The sequence below is a fragment of the Tursiops truncatus genome, chromosome 13, assembly GCF_011762595.2.
Source record: "Tursiops truncatus isolate mTurTru1 chromosome 13, mTurTru1.mat.Y, whole genome shotgun sequence".
Lineage (NCBI taxonomy): Eukaryota > Metazoa > Chordata > Mammalia > Artiodactyla > Delphinidae > Tursiops > Tursiops truncatus.
Window position 1 is genome coordinate 49,059,491 of NC_047046.1, and position 23,134 is coordinate 49,082,624.

At 37.7% G+C, this 23,134-nt stretch overlaps 1 protein-coding gene across 7 annotated transcripts in view; it reads left to right on the plus strand.

Annotated features, from left to right (window-relative positions):
* The first annotated feature begins 15,980 nt into the window (after nucleotides 1-15,980).
* Nucleotides 15,981-23,134, plus strand: part of DTNA (dystrobrevin alpha) — a 279,329-nt gene continuing 272,175 nt past the window's right edge. For 3 of the 7 annotated variants that reach the window (XM_073790646.1, XM_073790647.1, XM_073790648.1), the window contains exon 1: nucleotides 15,981-16,170. The gene's annotated coding sequence lies outside the window, so the exon portion shown is untranslated. The remainder of the gene's footprint in view (nucleotides 16,171-23,134) is intronic. The other 4 variants (XM_073790643.1, XM_073790644.1, XM_073790645.1 and 1 more) reach the window with 2 other exon arrangements.

The following is a 23,134-nucleotide window of genomic DNA, read 5'->3' on the forward strand; positions in this document are numbered from 1 at the left end:
GCTCTTACAAGTGCCTTACATATAGTAACTCATTTAGTACTCACAAGAGCTCTTTTATGAGAGCAACATTATTATCATCTCTTTGCAGATGACAAACAGGTGTAGAGAGATTAAGTAACTCACTGCAGGACTTGGCAGAAGTGGAACATGAATCCAGAGTCTGGTTTCGCATGCCATCTTGTTACAGCCTCCAGTGAGACCATGAAATAAGCTCCATGATGTCACCCCAGCTCGCCCCTCAGGTTCCCTTTCCCTTTTCCTGATTTTGCAGTGTCTAATCTAGGTTCAGGTTCACCCATCCCAGTAATGGTGATAAGGAACATGAGATTCCTCCACCCTGCCATCTAACTCCTACACCCAACTTTGCAGTGGGACAGCGCCGAGTCTTCAAGATTCAAGGGAGTACTGCTAGGTAGCGAATCTGTTTTGGAAAAGGAAACATGTTTATTTCTCAGTACAACAGAAGAAATTTAAGGCTTTGGAACCAGACAGATAGAAGATCAAAGTTATGTACCTTTATTTAGTAATCCTCATAATCCAATTAATTTAATCTGACAGTTTCTTAATCCATTAAGTAGACATACTAAATTTTAAATCATAGTATTTTAAAAAATTAAGTGGAATAAAATTTTAAATCATAGTATTTTAAAAAATTAAGTGGAATAAAATATATAAAGGTCTTTGGACATATTAGGCACTCAATACACATGGGTTGCCTCCCCTTTAACCCTGCTCCCATTTCACATATACAGTTAGCTTCACACCTAGGAATTTTGTTCAGCTTCTAAATTTCTGCTTTCTTTATTCCTTTAACCTCTAGGTTTAAAAATGCTGTATGGGGCAGCCAAAATTGTGTATGTAAAAGGTACATTTACATTCACTAATTTACCAGGTAAATTAGTGAGCTACTAACAAAACTTTAGGGCCCTAAAAAAATTAGCAACACAGATTGCTTCTTAAAACCCTATAAACACCACCCCTCTGCTACCAAGCCATCCAAATACCTAAAATCCCCGCCTTCAGATCTCACTAAGGAACTGTTAGAAAAGATTGCCTTTGTCTAAATAAAGCATGTGTCACCTTATTTTGCTTACAGCTAGTTACATGTCGGAACCTCCATATGCCATTACCATTAATGTGCAAAATGAGAGCAGGTGAAAGTCTGGGGGAAAAAAAGGGTAGATTTTTTTGTTTTAAACAAATAAAATCTTACTTGAGTACACTTCAACTGTAGCCTTAAACTATAGAGAAAAGAAAAGATTTTGGCAAAGCCAAATAGCCTTTAAAGTTTCCAGTGTATCTAGTTGCTGTATAGTTCATGAAAAATGCCTATTTTTCTTAATATTTATGGTGGTCTGGTTAATCAAGTCATAATACGACACTTTTACTACTTAAGAGTACAATGAAACGGAAATCATTCTTTTCTATAGGTATCTGGCTTTTCGTGGGGGCATGGCTGATACTTCTATCTGCTATGGAATATTTCTCCTCTCTTTCTAAACTGTTTCTTCCCTAAACAGTTAATTTTCTGTGAGGTTTATTTCATTTTCTTGATACAGTTCAGTCATTAGTTTCTTTGTCAAGCTTTTGAACCTTGCTTTTAATCTTTACATTTTCTGATTCTAAAGATGCACAATTGCTTTGAAGAGTTTTAATATGTAAGCTCTTTTATCTTCTCTAGCTAATTTACTACATATTTGATAATTTTTTCAGAGGTTTGTAAGGAAGCATTTGCTTGAAGGCATATATGTCTTCAAAGCTTCCCATCCACGTGGTCCCAAGTTCTGACCCTTTTATCATATTCAGTTCCTACTGACCATCATCCATGTCATCTCCAAGGATAGCAAACAAATTTGTCATCTTCAACAATCATTCTGTCAGATTCTGGACCTGATGATGCTTCTTATGTAGAGATTTTTCCAAACATACCTTTGCATTTTCAACTGCCCCTCCACCCCATGTTTACTGAGTTTACTTACTCTCTCTTTCCATCCTTTACCCCCATATGAAATAGTTTTAAACTTTCCTAAAGATTGGAATTTTATAGAAACTTTTCTACAATACTATCTACAGTTATGTTTTACTCTTCTGACATAAATTTTAAGGTTATTTTGGCTTAAGTCACTTGGGATTAGATGTGTTCCAATTTAACCTTCATTGGCTATATTGTATCCTTCTTGTAACATTAATGGTCACCCCATCATGTTCTGCATGTTTCCCCCATTTTTTCCTAGCAAGTCTATTTTAACCTCAATAAAAGGTAGGACCTATTCCATTTTTAAATATCTGCCTCCATACTCAGCATTTCAAATAACTTTGTTTCAAGTCTGGCCTCCAAAAAAGAGGTCTCCAGTGTTTCATATTCTTACTTAAAATGCTAGAGTCTGGGGCTTCCCTGCTGGCACAGTGGTTGAGAGTCTGCCTGCCGATGCAAGGGACACGGGTTCGTGCCCTGGTCCGGGAGGATCCCACATGCCACAGAGCGCTGGGCCCGTGAGCCATGGCTGCTGAGCCTGTGTGTCCGGAGCCTGTGCTCCGCAATGGGAGAGGCCACAACAGTGAGAGGCCCGCGTACCGCCAAAAAAAAAAAAAAAAAATGCTAGAGTCTGTCATAAATTTTAACTTTTTCTTCATCTAGGACAGAAAACATTCTGTACAGCTCTTTGTTCCTATTAGTTTTTAGCTATAAGAAAGCCCAGTGATACCTGCTCATACCATCATCTCACAGGGGAAAAATCTCAGAGTCCTGGACCTGGACTCACACCTGCAGATATAGTGCTCACAGCCTTGCACAGTGTCTACAGGATAAGCCTGCAGTAAAGCTGTGTGCCTGTTAGTGTGACCTCTGTGGGACCAGTGGCTGCTTCAGAGCCATAGACTACTACTGGTCACAACAGACTGTGGGGAACCCAGAATATTCCACTCAGAACCAAGGCAACAATTGGCAATCAAGACAAACCATAGGGAGGGGGTCAAGGATGTGGACACCTTCCCTCTCACTATTGTCCCATGATGGAACACAAAAAAAATAGTGATATTTGTACGACCTCCAAGGAAAATGGGTGAGGATGTTACTGACCCACCGCACCTGGAAGCCTCAAAGGATAAGCAATCCATGTATTGTCACACCTGTGAATCTTCCACACTTGCTGGCTGTCAGGAAACTCTCCTGCCCATCTCATGTGCTAAGTCTCCTTTTTCTTTTTACCAGACATCTAAGCTTCAGTCCAAGAAATACATCCAGCCTTGAACGATCTCCCCAGAATACACCCCACCCCCAGTTTATTGCTTGTCATTAATAGTGTGTGTGTGTGTATGTGTTGGGCATTAGAAGGGGTTTTGCTTGGCTTCGTATAGCAACTATAGATTTGTCTTTTCTCCTTTTAATTCTATTTTTGCTTCATGTGTTTTGAAGCTCTTTTTTTATTTGTATATCTTCTTGATGAATTCTTCGTTTTTTTTTTACTGAAATCCCTCTTGATCTCTGATAATACACCTTGTCTTGGTGTCTAATGTGTCCAATGTGTTTTAATATAGGCACACCAACATTTTCTGGTATAATTTTTGTATTCTTTTACTTTCAACCAATCTGTGTTTTTATACTTAAAGTGTATTTCTTTAAAAAAAGCATATAGTTTGGTCCTTCTTTTTTACTCTGTTTGATAATGGAGTGTTTATTCCATTTATATTTAATGTAATGTTTGCTATCTTTAGGTTTAAGCCTACCATCTTGATATTTGTTTTCTCTTTGTCTCATTTCTTCTTTGTTCTTGAGTTCCTTATTTCTTTGCCTTCTTTTGAGTTAACTAAATATTTTATCTCCTCTATTGATTTTTTTAACTCTATCTCAGTGGAATTTTTTTTCACTAGTTGTTTCTTGAGATTTTAAAATATGTATCTTTAACTTATTCCCTACTTTCAAATAATATTTCTGAAAGAACAGTCTTAAGAACCTTATAAAAGTATAATTCCCTTTACTTACTTGCTGTCCTTTTTCTTTATATTATATATTTTATTTATTCATAGGTAATAAACACAAAATATATTAATTTTTGCTTTAGATAGTCATTAGTTTTTTTATGTAGATAATAGATAGATAGATAGATAGATGATAATTTTTAAAAGGTCTTTGACACTTACACAGATATTTATTCATTTATCCATTTTAGTGCTTTCCTTTTTGTAGATCCAGGCTTCCATGAGGAATAATTTCCTTTCATCTTGAAAAACTTCCTTTCTCATCTCTTGTAGTGTTTATTTTATAGAAATGAATTCTCTCAACTTTTGCCTGTCTTGTTTCACCCTCAAACTGAAAGCTATTTTTGCTGAACAGAAAAGTTTATGTTAATAGGTGGTTTCCTTCAACATTTTGCAGATATTGCATTGTCTTATGGCATTCAATATTTTAGACGAAAAATCAGACATTATTTTCAAAGCTGTTCCTTGAATATGATGTCTTTTTTCTCTGGCTGCTTTTAAGATTTACTATTTACCTGTTTCTTAGCAGTTTAATTGTAAAATGCCTGAGTGTGTTTTTGTTATTGGTTGGTTGTTTGGTTGTTTGGTTTCTTTGTTTGTTGTTACATTTATCCTACTTGGGTTTCACTTAGCTTTTTTCATACATGGATTGAATTCCTTCAATTTTTGGCAATACTCACCTATGATTTCTTGAAATATTTCTTTTTGTCACATCCTTCTGGAGGTACAGTTACACATATGGTAGACCATTGGATATTGTGTTACAGTCACAGATTTTCTATTCTGTTTTATCCCTTTTGTTTCAATTTGGATGATTTTATTGACCTGTCTTAAATTTTACTGATCCTTTCTTCTGCTGGGTTCAGTCTACTATTCAGCCTACTGAATGGATTGTATATTTATGATACTGTAATTTTTATTTTTATAATTTCCATTTGGTTCTTCCTTATTGTACCCATATCTCTGCTGAAATTCTCCAACTGTTAAATGTGTGCTTCCCATTTTTCCATTATATCTTTTTAACATATTTAATACTTGTCTATTAAGTCCAACATCTGGGCTGTCTGTGGGTCTGCTTCTATTGCTTATTTTTAAATTTTCATTAGGGGTCACATTTTTCTGCTTCTTCACGTGTTCTACATTTTTTATTGTATAATTTTTTATATTGTATAGATTTTTTATATTGTATAGATTTTGTATAGGTATTGATAGATTTTGTAGAGATATTGTATAGATTTTTTATAGTGTTCTATATTTTTATTGTATATTGCCTTCATGGGTAAAAGAATAGTAGTAAAATAATATTTAACCTCAGAAAAGGGCTCACTCCTCCTATCAATCAGGCTGCTAATATGTGTGTTATGTGTTGGTGGTGTATGTTGTGTGCAGGGGACTGAATCAATCTAATATGTGCTAGATCTGAACCTGGGCTTTGCTACAGCTTTAGTTAAATCCCTGCCTCAATAGGACCTTTCCTTTAGGTATACTGAGCTTGGCAATGCTCTGGAGATGTCTTCATGCCTAGCCTAACAGCCAACACTTCTGAACCACAGGAAATCTCTCCCTCCTTTACACTCCAGCTCCCAACTGTTCAGGCTTAATGACATCTTTCGCCTCCTTGTTGCCATGACCCCCAGCCACTGGAGAGCTGTCTCAATGAACAGAGTGAAGACCTCGTGCATCTTGAGGGGATCTTTGTCAGCTCTCCTGCCCTGCCCTAGCCTGTCTCAACTACCCACAAGCACTCAGTGAAAGCCTGCAGGAAAGGGTTGGCAGTCAGATACAGATTCTCTCTGTGGTTGGGGTACCTCAGGATTCTAATTTATGATACCAGGCCATTTGCACCTGTTAAAAGTTTGCTAACAGTTGGGCTGTTTGTCCTTACATGTCCCTACTCCCCCTTCCCATGTGATGAGGGTGTTCCTCCTCTCACCATGTCCCCAGGAGTGATAAAAGCTATAGAATTCTTCTCTCCAAGGAAGGGTTCATCTCATTTGGGAAATTAATTAATCTAGGTTTCTTTGGGTCTACAGTTCTTTGGTGGGTTATTTCATACCTTCTGCATTCACTTCCCCATGATACCCTCCAGCCACCCCTAAGTCTTTAAGGTCTGCATACCAGAAGTAAGCCCGCCTTGGGAAGGCAGACCTGGAAGCAGTCTCAAGGCCTTTGGGACAGAGTCCCAAGTACCAGCACATGCTGAGAAGAGAGTTGCTGGTTCTTTTTCTAATTCATCGCTCAGTGGGGAAAAACACAGGCAAAGGAGAACTAGAGCAGCAAGCCCTCTGAATTGTGAGGCCCGGGCTGGGTCTTCTCTCCTCGCTTGACTGGGTCTGAGGGTCGTACTGATGAAAATATATTTCATATTTTGGAGATAGGTGGGAAAACTTCATAGAGAGAGGACAAATATGGATGGAAAATGATGGATGCTAAGGATGACCTTTGACTCTTTGCCCATGGCCAACTCTTACAGCTGTAGAAATCATAGAATGTATACATCCTCTTTCCAAGAGTAGAAGGTAGCTTCAATGTTGATGAGATACTCTTAAAGAAATAGGGTACAGTATATCTTCTAGAAAGCTAATATCTCCAGATTGACATATTATAAGGAGCAGAACTAATGGGTTAAATGAATCAAGACAAAGCTTGCCTCAAATAAAATACACAAACTTGGCCCACATGAGAATGACTATGACAACTTAAAAGGGAAATTACTTCATTGTCAGATTTACATTGCCTTCCAATCGAAAGCAAGCACAAAATGACTGCTGTGATAAATTTAAGATAATTTACTTGTCTTGATTGGATTATGAGTTAATTGATAGTTTAGGTAGAACTTCAGTTACAGAAGAATTTATTTTCATTTTTTAAGCTACATAGTTTTTACATATGAAGGAATTATCTATAAGTATATGTGTTCCTATATTTAATTCCACAGATATATAATGAAAGTTTTAATGTAAGGGACTACAACAAACTTCAGAATAAAAATATAACTTTAATTAAATGTTATTTTTCACTATGTCTGATATAGATAATTGTATACTTTGCTGGAATTTAGCTGTCATTTTAGCATTGGATATGTTTGTAGAAAAGTATGAAATATTATGTTGCCTCCCCACATACATGCACAATTGCTGAATTTGTTGGGATCATTTTGGAGAGAGGTTGGAGAATTTGTTTCCTTTTTAAAGCAATGCTGAAGAGTGAAGGCAGAGAATTACAGTTAATATGGTGAATGGAACACATACTTAATTCCACCCTCTCCCTCCCAAAGAAATCCTCTAATGACAGTAAACAAAAAATACTCACTAGAATAAAGAAAACAGGAGAGCCTACAACACAGGGAGCTATTGACATAGTATTTGGAAAATGGAAAGGGAATGACTGAGCGGTACTTGATTTAGCTGAGCAGAGATGTGGAAAGCCAGGTGCCTGAAGAGGAGATGCCTACGTAGATGGAAATGGAGACTCTCTAGAACGCTGGAAAGGCTCAAGGACTAGAGGTCTGTTGAAGCCAGAGGTGAGAAGTGGAGCTGAAAGCAGAACTTGGTTGAAAGTCTTAAAAAGAGTAGCTGGACTCTCAAATCGCCTCTTCTACCCTGTGCAGCCTGGCAACTACCTCTCCCTCACCTTGCAGGAGACATGGCGGGAGGGGGCCTTATTCTCTGGAGTAACTTAATTAGAGAGGTTACAAACAGCAATATTGGAAACAGTGGCAGGTGGGGGTGAGGTGTAACACTGAAATCTGGTGGATTAAGTGGAAATCTCCATGCTGAATAGTGGTGAACTTCCCTCAATTTCAAGCCTTTTGACCCAGCTTTGCTTCCAGGACACTGGCAACTGAACTTGTCCCTCCTAGATAGGACGCTGGAGGGGGGCTTCTCTAGAGGATCTGACTACCCAAGGGGGCAGAAACCTAGCTACCCTTGAGGATGTTTCAGTGAAGGCTCAGCTTTGTCTAATCACTTTATGGTAATGTCGTAACGCCCATAACACAATGGCTGGGTGGATATCGAGGGAATACCAGATGTGGGGAATGTCTCTAACATAAAAGAGACCAAAACACACGAACAAACAAAGAAGAAATTGAAGCAAACAAAGATTGCAGGGAAGAGATGAAAGCTTTTTAAAAAACCTGAAATGTATATAGTCTTTGATATCAGAAAAGAAATTGTGTCCATGAAACAAAACGTGGTGTTTATAAAAACAATTCGAGACAAATAGAATTCTTAGAAATTAAACATATGTTAGCAGAAATAGAATATTCAACAGAAGAGAGATGAGGAATTATTCCAGAGAGGAGGTGGTAGAAAGATGAATATAAGAGAAAAGATAATAAAATTAAGGGGTCAGTCTAAGGGGTCCAACATCCAACTAAAAGGAGCTTAGTTTCAGAATGAAAGAACAGGGGAAATAGAGCTCAGAAATTGCTTTAAAATAAAATTTCCCCAGGAATTGGAGGAGATGAGTAAAATATCCTTGAGTTTCAAACACAGTCAATGGTGCAGGGACAGGTGGTGGTGGAAATGGGGGACCATACCAAAGTATACTGTCATGGGATATTAGAACACCAGGGATAAAGAAGAAATGATATTTGGACGATGGAACAGAATGACTTGTAAATAACAGCACTAGGAACTACATGACAGTGGAGAAATTCCTTGAAATTTCTGAGGGAAAAGTATTTCTAAACAATGAATTCTGTAGTCAAGCTATTGATTAATGGAAGAAGAGAATAAGGATATTTTCATGCATTCAGTTTCTCCAAAACTTAATTTGTCCTGAGCATCTTTCTCAGGAAGCTGCTGGAGTTTGTGCTACCTCTAGTCACCCATCGGGGAGTCCATCAAGAAGGCGAGAACAAAGAACCCAGCAAAGGGACTCAATACCGAAGAGAAGCAAAAGCCAGTCCCGTGATGACAGCTCAGAAGCACTATTGCTACAAAAAGGACCAGGGTGGGGGAGGGGGTAGACGGCATGCAGAAAAAATAGTTGATATGTTTGTCTGTATTAAGAGGAATGTTACATATCTATTGGAGAGTTTGAAAAAAATGTAATGTTAGGCAGATAGAAAATTAAGCAAACAAAAATATGACACGGGGGCTTCCCTGGTGGCGCAGTGGTTGAGAATCCGCCTGCCGATGCAAGGGACACGGGTTCGTGTCCCGGTCTGGGAAGATTCCACATGCCGCGGAACGGCTGGGCCCGTGAGCCATGGCCGCTGAGCCTGTGCGTCCGGAGCCCTGTGCTCCGCAGCAGGAGAGGCCACAGCAGTGAGAGGCCCGCGTACCATAAAAAAAAAAAAAAAAAAAAAAAAAAATATGACACGACCACCAGTGTCAGGAAAAAGAAAACTGTGTAAAAGAAAGGAAATGGACTCATATATCCCATGTGGTTTACATGTGAATAATATATACATAGCCAAAATAATGTAATCACTGATAAGTGCTTCCCCTAAAATTGTTGTGTAATTAAATTGTGAGGATTAAGGAAAGTGTGTGTGTGTGTGTGTGTGTGTGTGTGTATGTGTGTGTAAATGAGAATGAGGAAGGGAGGGAAAGAGGGAGAGAGAGGTTGAGAGCACACATGCTGGAGAAGGTGTGTATAAGAACTAAATTCTTATTTTCTGTAGTAGGAGGACAATAGATAATATTGACATTTGAAAAATTTTTTTTAAATAGGAGTACAAGAGCATCATTTAAGAATACAGACTGATTGTCATAATTACCAGTTACGAGTTGATGGTCATCGTCTCTGGGATTCTAGGGTGAGGAGGGATGGGATTGGGATGACACATTCTTTTAAGCTCTATTATTCTACATGGCTTTAAAAAATACGTGCATATTTTTAAAAAATATATTACCGTTATACTTTTAAAATAAACTGAATGCAATGAGTTCTAGTGCTCAAAGGTTTTCAAGCTAAGCTTCCCAGATTCCTGGAGGTTTCCACAGGGACTGCTTAAGGAAGAGGCAGGGCCCCAGGTTTCACACCTGAGGTTCTGCTAAAGGAGCTATGCCTTGTCATTATTAAGTTTCAGTGAACTATTTCCTTTGAACAAAGGGTTCCCTAGTGAAACAACACCAGCAAACAAACTTGAAAAGCACTGATGAGTCACATGCTCATCTGGAGAAAAACTGCTCCCAAATAAATAAGTTGAGTGCAATAGCCACCAGACTCCGTCCACCTTGCCTATCACCTGTCATTTTCTTTTACCACATACAATAGAATTGTCCTATTTCCAACTCTTGATAAATCTCAAGAGGCTTGGAGTAGAACCAATATGGAGTATACATGTGATTATGAAAATGTGCACAGATTTGAAGTGATAACATTAAATACATTTTCAAGGCATCAGGTATGGCAGCTACTGCCAGAGCTCACGTAAGTGGTATCATAAGGTGTATCTCTCTGTCCCTAGGATGAGGTTGGATATTCTAGTTTTGCCTAGTGATTGTGATATATTTATGATTGTGCTTTAATTAGGGTTGATTTTGGTTCCACAAAGGAAAAATACCCCTACCCCAGCTTAAAGGAAAAGGTACAAATAAAACCTGTATTTCTAATATTAAAGATAATCCATATCTTTTGTAAATGTGGAGTATTGATTGTTTCCTGGGCTATAGAGCTTCTCAAAAACAAAAAAAAAATCCTTAACTCAGTGAGTTTAATTTGGGGAAAGATCAAATGCTGAAACACATACTCCTGAGAAAGTTATTCTCTCATCAACCAATATCTATCTCTCTCTCTCTTCCCCTCCCACCACCCCTACCACTTACAATTTGAAATGTTGTACCTCTTCTGTGGGCTTTCATTATTTCTCAGTCTAAAATAACTAAAAGCTTCTTTGAAAAGTACATATAATTTTTATAAAGTTTATATAACATACAATATAAAATATATTCATTTAATATATTTTATATATTCTTATTTTACATGTATATCTCATTTGATGTTGACAACAACTCTTTGAAATTTGTATGATTGTTCTCATTGTGGAGATGAGGAAATAGTGGCCGTTGGAATTTGACCCCTCCCAAGTTGCATGGCTAATGGGGGAAATGCAAAAAGAAATCTACAGTTTCTGATTATCATTCTACTTGGGCCAAACACCTGTTAATTAATAAAAAGACGAATCTTTATCAAAAGCATACACATAACATAAAAAAATTCCAGCTTACATGTATAGGATGACTAACTAGTCCTGGTTTTCCTGAGACTTTCCTGATTTTATCACTGAAAATCCTGCATCCCGGGAAATCCCTTAGTTCCATTCAAACCGGGATGGTTGGTCACTTTACATGCGGTGCTCAGCCTAAGAGGCTATAATAGCTACCTTTTATGGGAACTGAGAGTGATACAGGAAATGAAATGCAAGGAGAGGAAAGAGATCGAGATAGTTTATTTAGACAAGGGTGAAGATAATTTCTTACTCATATCAAAGAAAATCAATTTTAGCAACCACAGCAATAGGACAAAACAATTACTGAAATTTTTCAAAAACGTTCATGTAAATAAATGTCTGTAGCTTCAAGATCCATGTCAGTATCCAAAAGACACACAAATATGACACTGCTAGATATTGAACAATAAAGTGTTCCATGAGAAGAAATCATAAAACACACAGCCAGATGTCCTAGGGCCAAACTACCTAATCCTCCCATTTAAACCTTGCTGTCCTCAAAGTCTGCCCCATTCAAAGGTGCTGCTCCCCAGTCTGGCTTACAGTTTGGTCCCTGCTTCTGCTGTACCAGATTCTGTTCACCCATCCCTTCCCTGTTCTCACTGGTGCCTTTAAGATCACTCTTTCTTGGGTATTTCTCTTGATGCCCTTTCTTCACATCAACCTAAGCCCCTTTAAGCTTCTTCTGTGTCTCTTTCCACATTGGAGTGCCTCCCCATTTTCTGTCCACTCCCCTCCCAACCCACCTGCCACACAAGAGACCCTGAGAAGAGAAATAGAGATGTTCTCCAAGGACAAGGAGGAGAGAGAAGGAATGAGGAAGGGCTGCAATTATCTTTATTTGAATATTTTGGCTGTGTGTGTGGGCCTGTGTGTGGACCTGTAAATCATTTAGATAGGATTCCTTCTGGCCTTTATCTTTCCTTCTAGTGCCCACAGGTGTTCTAATATAGTTGAAATCATGGGGCATATGCATTTATATGCTAAGCGTTAAACAATGTCTTTCTGTTGTCATCAAAACTACCATTGTTCCCAGTTATTTTCCACCAAATATGATATTATAATTAGTAAATTTATACATATGGCCCTTTCCATAATTAGGGCTATTTTCATATCATAGGCATTCAAAATGAGTGCCCAATTTCATCTAATTTTGAAATTGATCAGCATTTAATAAGATTATATGTAGTATGCTGCTGTTTTGAATCCCTTCCATATCTGTTGTTAGAGCCCCTATATATATAGTTTTCCTACTTTTTTCTTGGGCAGTGCCTATTGTAATTACTTTTCAAACAACTACTACTTGGATTTATTATTTTTTTCCTCACGGGAAAAAAACCCCACAATTTATCCCCCTCCCCCACAAAAAAAAAACTCACTTTTGTATAATGAGTGTCTTAGTCCATTCAGGCCGCTATGACAATATACCATAGACCGGGTGGCTTACAAACAACTGAAATAAGCAACAGAAATTTATTTCTCTCAGTCTGAGGACTGGAAGTCCAAAATCAAGATGCCAGCAGATTTGGTGTCTTATGAGGGCTTGCTTCCTGGCTCATAGAGGCCCTTCTTTTTGCTGTGTCCTCTCCTGGTGGAAGGGACAAAGAAGCTCTCTGGGGTCTCTTTTATAAGGGCACTAATCCCATTCATGAGGGCTCCACCCTCAAGACCTAAGCACCTCCCAAAGGCCTCACCTCCTGATACCATCACATGAGAGATTGGGTTTCAACATACGAATTTTGTGGGACACAAATATTCTGTCTATAGCAAATAGTGTATTTTTTTAAAATAATAATATGTAAAAGACAAAATCATCCACAAAACTATCAGCATGAGAATACAGCCTATGCCAGTGTCTTAAGGACGCCAGGGAGGAAAAAATAACAGGGATCATTTGCTTTTCATTGCCCAGATTTTTCATACACAAGATGCCTGCCTCCCAGATCAGCTAAAACCTGAGTTTTAACACCTTGTTCACCCCTCAAGGAGACTGCTACCAGCATTTGCCATCCATAGAACAGTGCTAAGACAGTCTATTTCTGGAGAATGGAGCAGAGATTAACTGCTTGTTCATGATAAATCAAGGGTATTTGATTTGCCTGTTACATGCCCAGTTTTCTTTGGAAGCAAGCCCTGGAAGCTATTTTTTCTGATCAAATCCTAACTCTCATGTTAGTGCTTGTGAAAGAGAAAAATAACATTTACTCATGATAAAGACTGAGTTCTAGCCATTATAAATCTTATCAACTGCCACATGAAGGTTAGGGGGAGAAAAAGAAGAAAAAGAAATTCCCATGTGCTCACTCAACCTTGGGTTTGGACTCATGCTGCCACTACTGTTGCACACTGTTCTGGAATTTCTGTGATTTAAACAGATGAAAATATAAAAGGAGATAAATTTGGGAACCTAAAGAGATGTTTTCTTGTTGAATGTTGTACTGTAAGGAATGGCCAGTAACATTTCAATAAAGAAAATTGTTATAGTTTACTAGTTAATATGAATTATTAGGAGGGCCTAATATTTTCTTTATTTCTCTTAGAAGCCAGCAAGATAAATAGAAATAAACTTAGCAGAATTTGCCATGTTGGTGTTTAGAGTCATTCACTCACACAGACACAAAATGTATAATAATCTTTTTTTTTTTTTGCTTCTATAAAGGTGCTCAGTGCCTAATATACCTTCCATATAATCTTTTGATTAATGGCTTGAAAAGAGATATAATTCCCCCCACCCCATTATCTAAAATGTAAGCCAACATATAACAATTTTCCATAAGTTAAAATATACACTTTCACACAAGCAATTGTTTGCTTGTTTCAACAAACATTTCTTGGGTGTCGGTTGTGCTAATGTTCACTCAAAGGTACAGCATAAGTGAATAGTGTGGCCAAATGTGAAACAGATGACCTGCTGCCAACTCTGTCCACTCTCAGCTCACACGTGTTTTGACACCATCCATTAGCCTTGGGGAGAAGTGTTTTGATAGAGGGGGGAAGAAACACAAAGACAGGGATTTGTGCTCTCTGGGTGAGTGGTCATTTCTATTTATTTCTGAAGTTATTTGGATGTCTTTATCTATCAGCATTACATACAGCTTGAAATTTCCCTAAAATAATCAGCTTGGGAATAAGAATAAAGAAAGTTTCTTCCTCCTCTCCCTCCTTCTTTCACTCTTTTTTTGTTTTTTTTTAAAGGACATCTAGTAACAGGCTGAGGAGTGAGCAGGTTGGTAGGATCAGTCTATATGGGGCATCAAGATATCACCAAAATAAATTAGTCATAGGATGCCAGTTAATCAAGTGTTCACTCAGAGTTCCCTAAAATGGTCTTGTTCAGATGTGGTAAAAGACCACCTAGGACAGAACATTTAAAACCAACCACAAACAAAGAGAAAGGTTTCTTTTTGGGAGTCAACCTTTGCCGTTGGGTATTTTCGAGATGTCTGTACAAGTTCCTAGGGGCAGCTGCGGCCACAGCACCACCCTGAGCCCAGCCAGCTGACATTCACCTGGAGCTGGCAGAGACAGCCAGATGAGATCTGGAAACCCCAGAATGCCTGGGGTTGTGGTTTGTCTGATGCCGAAATTATAAATCCTCTATCAGGCCTTTCAAGAAGTTGTCTGGTCCATAACATTGCACATAATACACTCACTATTTTGAACAGGGTGAGGTAAATTATTTTCAGCCGCAGCAGATCTTTTGATCCCAGTGACCACAAAATAAATATTAAATACAATTTTAGTAGTGATTTAAAGGGACTCCACATTATTCATTCTTGTCAGATCCTGTTTGAGAAAATGTACTTTTTCCCCTCATTTCCATTGACTCAATTTTTCTTTGTTCAGACATGTGTGTGTGAGTGTGGGGTGTGGGAGAGTATTGTACATGGCCAGCCCCACGCAGTCCTCACCAAAGTTTACAAGACAGTCCTGGAAAAGAAGCCTTGACAGGGAGATAGAAGTGTTTCTTGCACCCTCTCCTCCTGCTGTCTGCAATATAAAATATAGGACAGGTGAAAGCAGTTTTTTCACAATTCCTATGAGCAAGGTTTTCTCTCACAGAAAATCCACAGATGGAATAGTTGCCCTTCAGAATACCGTCAAGCATTCAGCATAACCATCGCTTCCTCTAATGGGTCCCAACTCATTTACTAATAAGGAAATTCAGCTCTTAACAACAAATTTGCCATTTCCCTTTTCTACTGCATCCATAGCCATTTGGGGTAAAATTATAGGTGAATATTCAAACATAAACGCTATGCAACAACAAAAATATTTGTCATGCTCCCAAACATTTGCCCCGTTTCTCCTCAAAGTTAAGGGGGAAAAAATCCAGAAAACTTACTTGTTTGTATTATGTATACCTGGGAAGTTTTTCATGCCGAGTAACAGAACACAACTTGAGCTGCCTTGCTTTCCGCTTCCAGGAATGCCAATCAGAGAACATTCTTTTTCAGACAGCCAAGTTTGGAAGTCAGTTGGTTTCTGGTAGGAGGTAGGGGGAGGGGATGGCAGTGGGAAAAGCACCGTGAGTCCTCCGGCTGATATTCAGTTTCCATGTGTTTCCGTAATAGCCATCAATGAAAGCATCTCCTTTTACCCACGTGGAGACAGGTAAAAAGACAGCTGAGTAAATCAGTATTAGATGTAGCAACGGAAGCTCAGGCAGAGCATGGAGGGGGTTGAAGAGGGTGGAGGGGGTGGAGGGAGGGCTTTTGACAGCCTGCCATTGGTGAGCTTACCAAAGGCATCTGCCAGTGGGACTTCAGTGGAATGTGAAACCAACTCATTTTCAAGTTAAAGATAGACACAGTATACACCAGGATCTAGAAGCTGGATTTTAACCTTGTGTCTCTCCCTAGAATTTCAGAGAGTCCTGTTGTGATCTCTGTTGTAATTAGCCATTTGGTTAAGGTTTATTCTTTATATGAATGTGCTAAGAATTCATATATGTTCTGGATGTACTGGAATTAAAAGGATTTAAGAGATCATGTACATACTCTAGGGTAAGTGCAAAGATGTTGCTTCTCTGGGAAGGTTAATGTTGCATTTTTCTTTTTATTTGTGTGAATGAAAAAGTGATCAGGGAGATTTTCCAGTGTTGTAACTTTGTTACCTTTCTTGAGATATTTGGGGTCTTACATTTTGTGAAGTAGAAAGAAACAAAGTATTTCAGCTTAGTTTTGAAGATGACCTTGCACTTCTAACTTCAGTTTGGCTTTACCTTTACCTACTTTTCCCTCTATTAACTCCTTAAACACCCTGCATTTCTTGAATTACAACGTCAGTAGTTAAACATGTCACAACACCGACTAAATGTTATTCCATCCATGATGCCATTGGTGGTGACTGTATTCTTGTGAGATGGAGTTATTTCCCTTGCTTGGCACTATGGCATTTTTTAATTTAAAAAAGAAAAAAGAAAACAATAATAAAAGTGGGGGGGGAGGTGGTAGAAAGTGCATAAGGAGCCGTTGGAAGATATTCTGTTTCTTTTTTTAAAAAAAAAAAAGATGAGAAAAATAGGCAATTTTCCATTGAAGAGAACAATTTATTAATAGAAGTTATTTTTTGGTGTTGCCTCATTAATTCCAAGCAGGTTCTCGTCCTCCAAAAAAGCTGATATTTGCTAAGTGAATAGAGGCGTTCTGATTCTACAGAGCTTGAGAGTGGAGGAGGGGGAGAGCTGTCTGATTTGCTGCTGCCTTGCTATGTGCTGAGGATTTCAAAACTTTTTTAGTTAAAAGAAAGAATGACAAACCTTAGTCCTCTTCAAGTTTTTGACCATGTATAGGTTTTGTTTCTTGTTTTGTCCAGTGACCTCTCGGCTCTCTTAGAGACAGCTTTTCCAAACTTGCACAGCATTCCTTCTGAATAAATACTGTCCATAATAGTCACAGAGTACATGGTATGAATTGGAAATTCTACTTTATATGGGGAAAATAAATGTGCTGATGTGCTTATTACAGAGCGTGGGGCTGAACAGTTGTTGCACGTAACTGGCCGGGTTTTGTTCTGTCAAGTCAACCAGATTCTAATGAACTAAGTTGGCTGAACTAGGTACGAACAATGAATGATAACATGGATCTTTCACTCAACGTTGACCAGAATAAATAATAATACCACGTTACTCTTCTAAAATGAAAAATGAACATAATGAACATGATACTGATAGAGTCACTTAATTTTACAGTTCTGTTAGATCACGGTTAACCTTCCCTAATATCTATAATTAACCCATTAAGTTGTGAAAGTTGCAGTTAATTTTCACTTCTCTGCAAGTGGATGGCACGTTTGTATATTTTCCCTGGTGACATTGGATGCCTGTCCCCCTTGCTTTACCTGGCTGTGTCCTGAACTGTTGACAAGAGGAGGGAGCCTGGCAGGAATCATAGGTGTCTCCGAGATATTTGTGAGAGCATGCATCACACACACCAGGACACGCACACACACTTACATGTAAACTTACCTTTTGCTTAACTAATATATTTCTGATTGAATTATACATACAAATAAAATTATATTAGTATGGGGCTTTGTTTTTGTTTTCAGTGTGTCAAAAGAAAGCCAAAAAAGGATACAACATTTAAAAATTTTAAACTATAAGAATTTTAGACGTTATGTGGCCAGATCGCGTTGACAGGAGAAGGGGCCGATGAATATCTCTCTGCTGCTGTGATGTCCCTGCTGACATCGTCAAGCTTGGATTTTATTTCTTTGAACATAGTAAGTGTAGTTGTTTTATAATATACATCTGCTAATTCTAATATCTCAAGAGTTACCAAGATTTGTTTCTATTATTATTGCTCCTGTCAGTTTTCAGTCTTGTTTTCTTGGATATCTTTGACTATCTGCTGGAAATTATTTTTAAAATTACTTGTAGGGATAAGTTGAGACCTAGTGGTGATGATGGTCTCCTCCAGAGAGGACTTGGGTTTGCTTCTGCCAGGGCCCCTGGATCAGACCAGAATCACCTTAATCAAAGGTGATTAATCAAGGCACCTCTGTGCAAGAAGTAAGGCTACAAATTTGTGTGAGGAACGGTTGATTTGGTGTTCACATCTACCCTGAGGGAAGATATGACCTTTTGAGGTCCCAGGGGAAAGCTGGGTTAGTTTATTAAAGCCCTCACCTGAGGACCGTGGGCTTTGATGTTCCACCGACACCCATAAGGCTGCCCAGCATGAAGCTGGTTTCTCAGACCTTTTGTTCCTGATACTCAGATACCCAAGAGCAAAAGCTTTCAAAAATTAGTGTCTTTATCTGAGTTCTGGTCTTCTCTTGAATGTTCCTGTCTTCACCATCTTATTAGCTCTTTGTTGTTTTTACATTTTAAATGTTTTCGATTACCTCAATGAGAGTGTTGGTCCAAATGATCTCATTACCGTTACCCGAAATGGAAAGTCACACTTCTGCTTTTATAGTCATTTTTTTTAAAGACTCCTCATTCTAGAGAAGGTACCAGGCAGTCTGCTGATATCATTGATAATTCCAGGTCATTTTTCTGATTTGGGGTTTTAGCTGTGGCCTGATATGTTGAGGCTTTTGTGGAGAACTTTGCAAATGCAAATTTCTGATTGGAAAAATTCATGTGTTCCAACCTGCTTTGAGCTGTGAACAGTACTTAACGGTCCTTTTGTTTGTCCTTAGCTGGCCCCTTTTCTTAGTAATCTCTGTAGTCTCTCAAGCCACCCCTACTGTCATCACTCTCAGCTGTTGACCTTGACTCTTCATGCTATCCCTTGACCTATATCCAGCATCACCACATTTCACAAATTATCGTAAATAAATTCCTTCCTTTTCCTTCTCTCTGCTCTGTTTCAGGTGCTCATCACCTCCCTTGGTTATAGTATGGCTCCCGGTTGTTCTCTTGCCTTTAGGCTCCATCCCCAGCACATGTCCCATGCTGGGACCAATACACCCGCCTTCTAAAAGTCCTAGACATGAATGGATTCCCCCCACTACTTAAAAATCTCTTGTGGTTCACCATTCCCTTCAAAATGCATTCCTTAGTATATCTTGGTATGTCAGAAAGCCTCAACCTGTTTCTCTAACATCACCTCCGCTACTTCACTGGTTATCACCAGCACTTTAATCACACATCATTGCTGCCTCCAGAATATTCCATACATGATCATATGTCTGTACTAGTCTACCTACTAGTTTCTTGGAGTTTTTTGCCCAGAATGCTCATTGTTTACCTCCTTTGTGGGCAAATCTTACTTCTTCAAGGTTAATCTCATAAGTCACTTTCACTGTCCTGGCAGGCACTGTATCGTACTCATGTTTGTATTCTCAGTTACCGACACATAGAAACCATTCAATACATGTTTAAGGAATGAACAAATGACTATTTCGAGGACGTTTTCCCTCAACAGTTCCTTTCTTACTTTATTCTTTTTCCTTCTAAACATCATTATTCTTTTGACCTTACGCTCCTTGTCTAGAACAGTGATCATTCATAGTTCTTGATGTCAAGTAGACTCAATTAAAAATGTTTGTTTGGGGAAAAAAAAAAAAATGTTTGTTTGGTTATTGTTGTTTTGGTAAGGGGATGTTATCTATTTTCATTTTTGCCAAATGAGACTGTATACCTTGATTGTGGTGACAAAAGAGATGATAGACGTGTTAAGTACGATAAATTAGTTGTATGTTCATAATCAAAAAGAAAGTCATAGAGTTGGAAAACAGACATGTTTCAACAAATCTAGCCCAGAATACTGAATAGCACAAATGGAAAAAGTCATGTGACACAACTAAATTAAAATCATCTCATTGCATACAGCCTGAATCTGAACCATCAGAAAACACTGGGTTATTTTCAGATCACAGTGTGTGCTAGAAGGAAAGAAGTTGCTTGTTTATGTGATATGATATTGTGACCCCAAATCTTAAAGTTGGTTAAAATTTTTCCCTAAAAATTTTAAGGCCTTAAAGTGCAGTATTAATCATTTTGCTATGGTAAGTTAACAAAACTACATTTACTTATTATAAATTGAATATAGTTGGTAGGAGTCAGAGGAAGAGAAAATATAGCTTATTAATTCTAAGGGTGTTTAACCGATTTCATATTCCTCAGATCATTTATAAATTTTTCACACACTTATATTGTATGCCTTTAATATGTCAACTCCTGAGATTTAGAAAAATAAGAAACTTGGTTTCTATTTTTTCTTATATAGGGCTCTTTAACCTCCACAAAGACAAAAACCCTAATACGGACAGGGTCAAAATTTATCTTAAAATTTGTTTGAGTCTAATCAAATGTTCAAAGTCAATATTTAGATGAGAACCCAGATTTCTCCATCACAAAATATGAAAATATAATATTATTGAACTTTTTTTGCTTCATCAATGAAAGAAATTAAGACTAGATCTCGAAAACTGGCAGATTTTAAATTGTAACCTCCAAGTAGCTGAGCTAATTTGTCTTATTAATTTAACAAATCCCTATCAAGCTCCTACCTTGTGCCTTTACTGTGCTTGTCTTAGACAATGAAATTATTTACTTAGCCCCCTTCACTGGACACTGACACCAGAGTATGTTGTGTTAAGACAATGGGTGTGATTTACAAATTGCTTTATATTATTCTCTCATTTATATTCTTAATTTATTTGCACTAATCTCCACTTGTTAAAAAGTCACTTTGCCTTTTCCTCAACAATTTGTGTTTTTCTCTCAGAAAGCTAAGTTTTAAGAGTTTGGGGATTGCTTTTATTCTTAAAAATCTCATACTTTGCAGATATTTTACTATAGAATATTTTAAAGAGACCTAAACAAATTCTAAAAAAAAAAAAGCTAAATAGAAAATGTATCCTTATCGCATAGGAAACTGTGTTGTATCTTAACATAAAATAAAAGTGCATTTATTTGCAGAAATAAAGCTGGATTCTGCATTCTTGCAAAATATATATGGCATAAGGATGACTCAGAGACACCCTGAGTCATGAAAGCTTCGTAAAGCTCCATGTATTTTAAAGAGAGCAATAGAGTTATTTTTATTATTTTTCCTTTTTAGTCTCGTTTTACTTTTGTACCCCCATTCCTATGTAATGTGGTAGCACACAGATTTATGAGTACTGAAAAAGTGAATTCACTGAATTAATCATAGTTCAAGAATACAGATGCCTTTATTAATTTTATTAAAGATGTAGGCTAATTTTGAATGAAATGTATCTTCTCATGCATTGAATTTTTAGTCTTAGATGGTTCATTACTACACATTTGTAGAAACATTTACTCATCAAAAGATGTTTTTAACACCTCAGGTAAGTGTAACAATTCTCGTCTTAAATGCATCCAGTGTTTCATACTATTTTGTGGGTAAGAGACATATGTTGTTATTTTCTTTTATATATGATAAAACTAAGATGCACACATATGAGGTGCTCCAGATATACTGTACGTGGTTTCCTGAGGTAACACACAACCTCTAAATCTCAGTGGCTTATAAAAACCAAGGTTTCCTTCCCACTCATGAAAATTATTCGTCAGGGGTTGGCTGAAGACCCTACTCCACATTGCTGCTTTTACCAGGAAATGACCCATGTTCCTTATGCTCACATTTCCTTGGCCAAAGCATGCCATGTGGTCACACCTAACTTCAGCTGGGCAAGTAATACAGTCCTACCACTTGCCAGAAAAGAGAAAAAGCTGGAATATTTATGAAGAGATCTAATGAATTCCACACTCATGGATGATAGGCAGTCCTAAACCCCCAGTAGACCAAAAGGTCTAGATTTAAACTCTTATATACCAGTGAACAGTTTTTGGTCCATACTTGGTAACACGTAGGCAAGCTACCTGCGGTCTGATGCTAACGTCTCTTGTCAGTTTTTATACTTTGACTTTGCGGCCCACTGAGAGTTTTTTGGGTCTCTAAATCTTCACCGTTTCTGGAGTGTCTGCCACCTTTCCTGTCACAGCTTCTCTGGTGCTTTGAAGTCCTAGCATTTTACCTGTCCTCACACTTAATCTCTCAGGGAGTTCTGCCCATGGAGAGCTCTGGGAAGGAAAAAGAGCCTCTGATAGGGCAATTTCTATAGAATGTAGAGAGCCAGTGTGCAATGCTAGCACTTTCCCATCTCTAAGAACTGATCATGTGTAGCAGAGAAATGGAGAAAAAGTAATTGAATGTAATTCTAATCCCCAGCACCCACTTTTTCCAGGAGGCAAAAGAAAAGGACTAGGATGAGGGAAAATGCCACAGAGGAATGGTGATCTGTATTATACATTAGAAATGCATAGTTTTGAATAACATTTGTATCCCTCTGCTACTCTACTTTTTGCTTTGCATTTAGTTTTAAGCATTAACAAGGTAAAACTGGGGAATTCAGAGATTAATGAGGCACCTAAAAGTTGAAAAAATTATTAAGCCAATAATTTTAAGGGTTTTTTGGATTTTAATTTGAATCAGGCAATCCAATTTATGTTCTCAGGAGTGATAATTCTAGGAAATGCTATATGGAAGAAAAAGAAAAACAGATGAGGATCCTAGGTCAGATGAATTTGGGAAATGCTGTACACCATATTGCTCTCTTGGAGATTTATGTGACCTTTGCATTAAGGGCTCTTAAAGTTTTACACTAAAGAGACATGCTTGATTTTCTGTAACCGAGTGTTTCTCAAGCTAATTTGAATATATATATATGTGTGTGTGTGTGTGTGTGTGTGTATATATATATATACACACATATATATAATTTGAATATATACAAACACATATATCAACATTATTTATATATGAATATATCATTTTAACACATACTTTAATATACTTGGTAAATTCTGGATAAATCACCCCTAGTTCATTGTATTAATGATTAAAAATGTGATCGTGTGGTAGCTTATATAATACTTGGAGAAGATAAACCTGAGAATTATAAAGACTTTAAAAGATATCCTTACCTTTGGGTACTTTGTATTCTCTTTATAAATGACATTGCTTTTAAACACCAGCAGAAATCAAA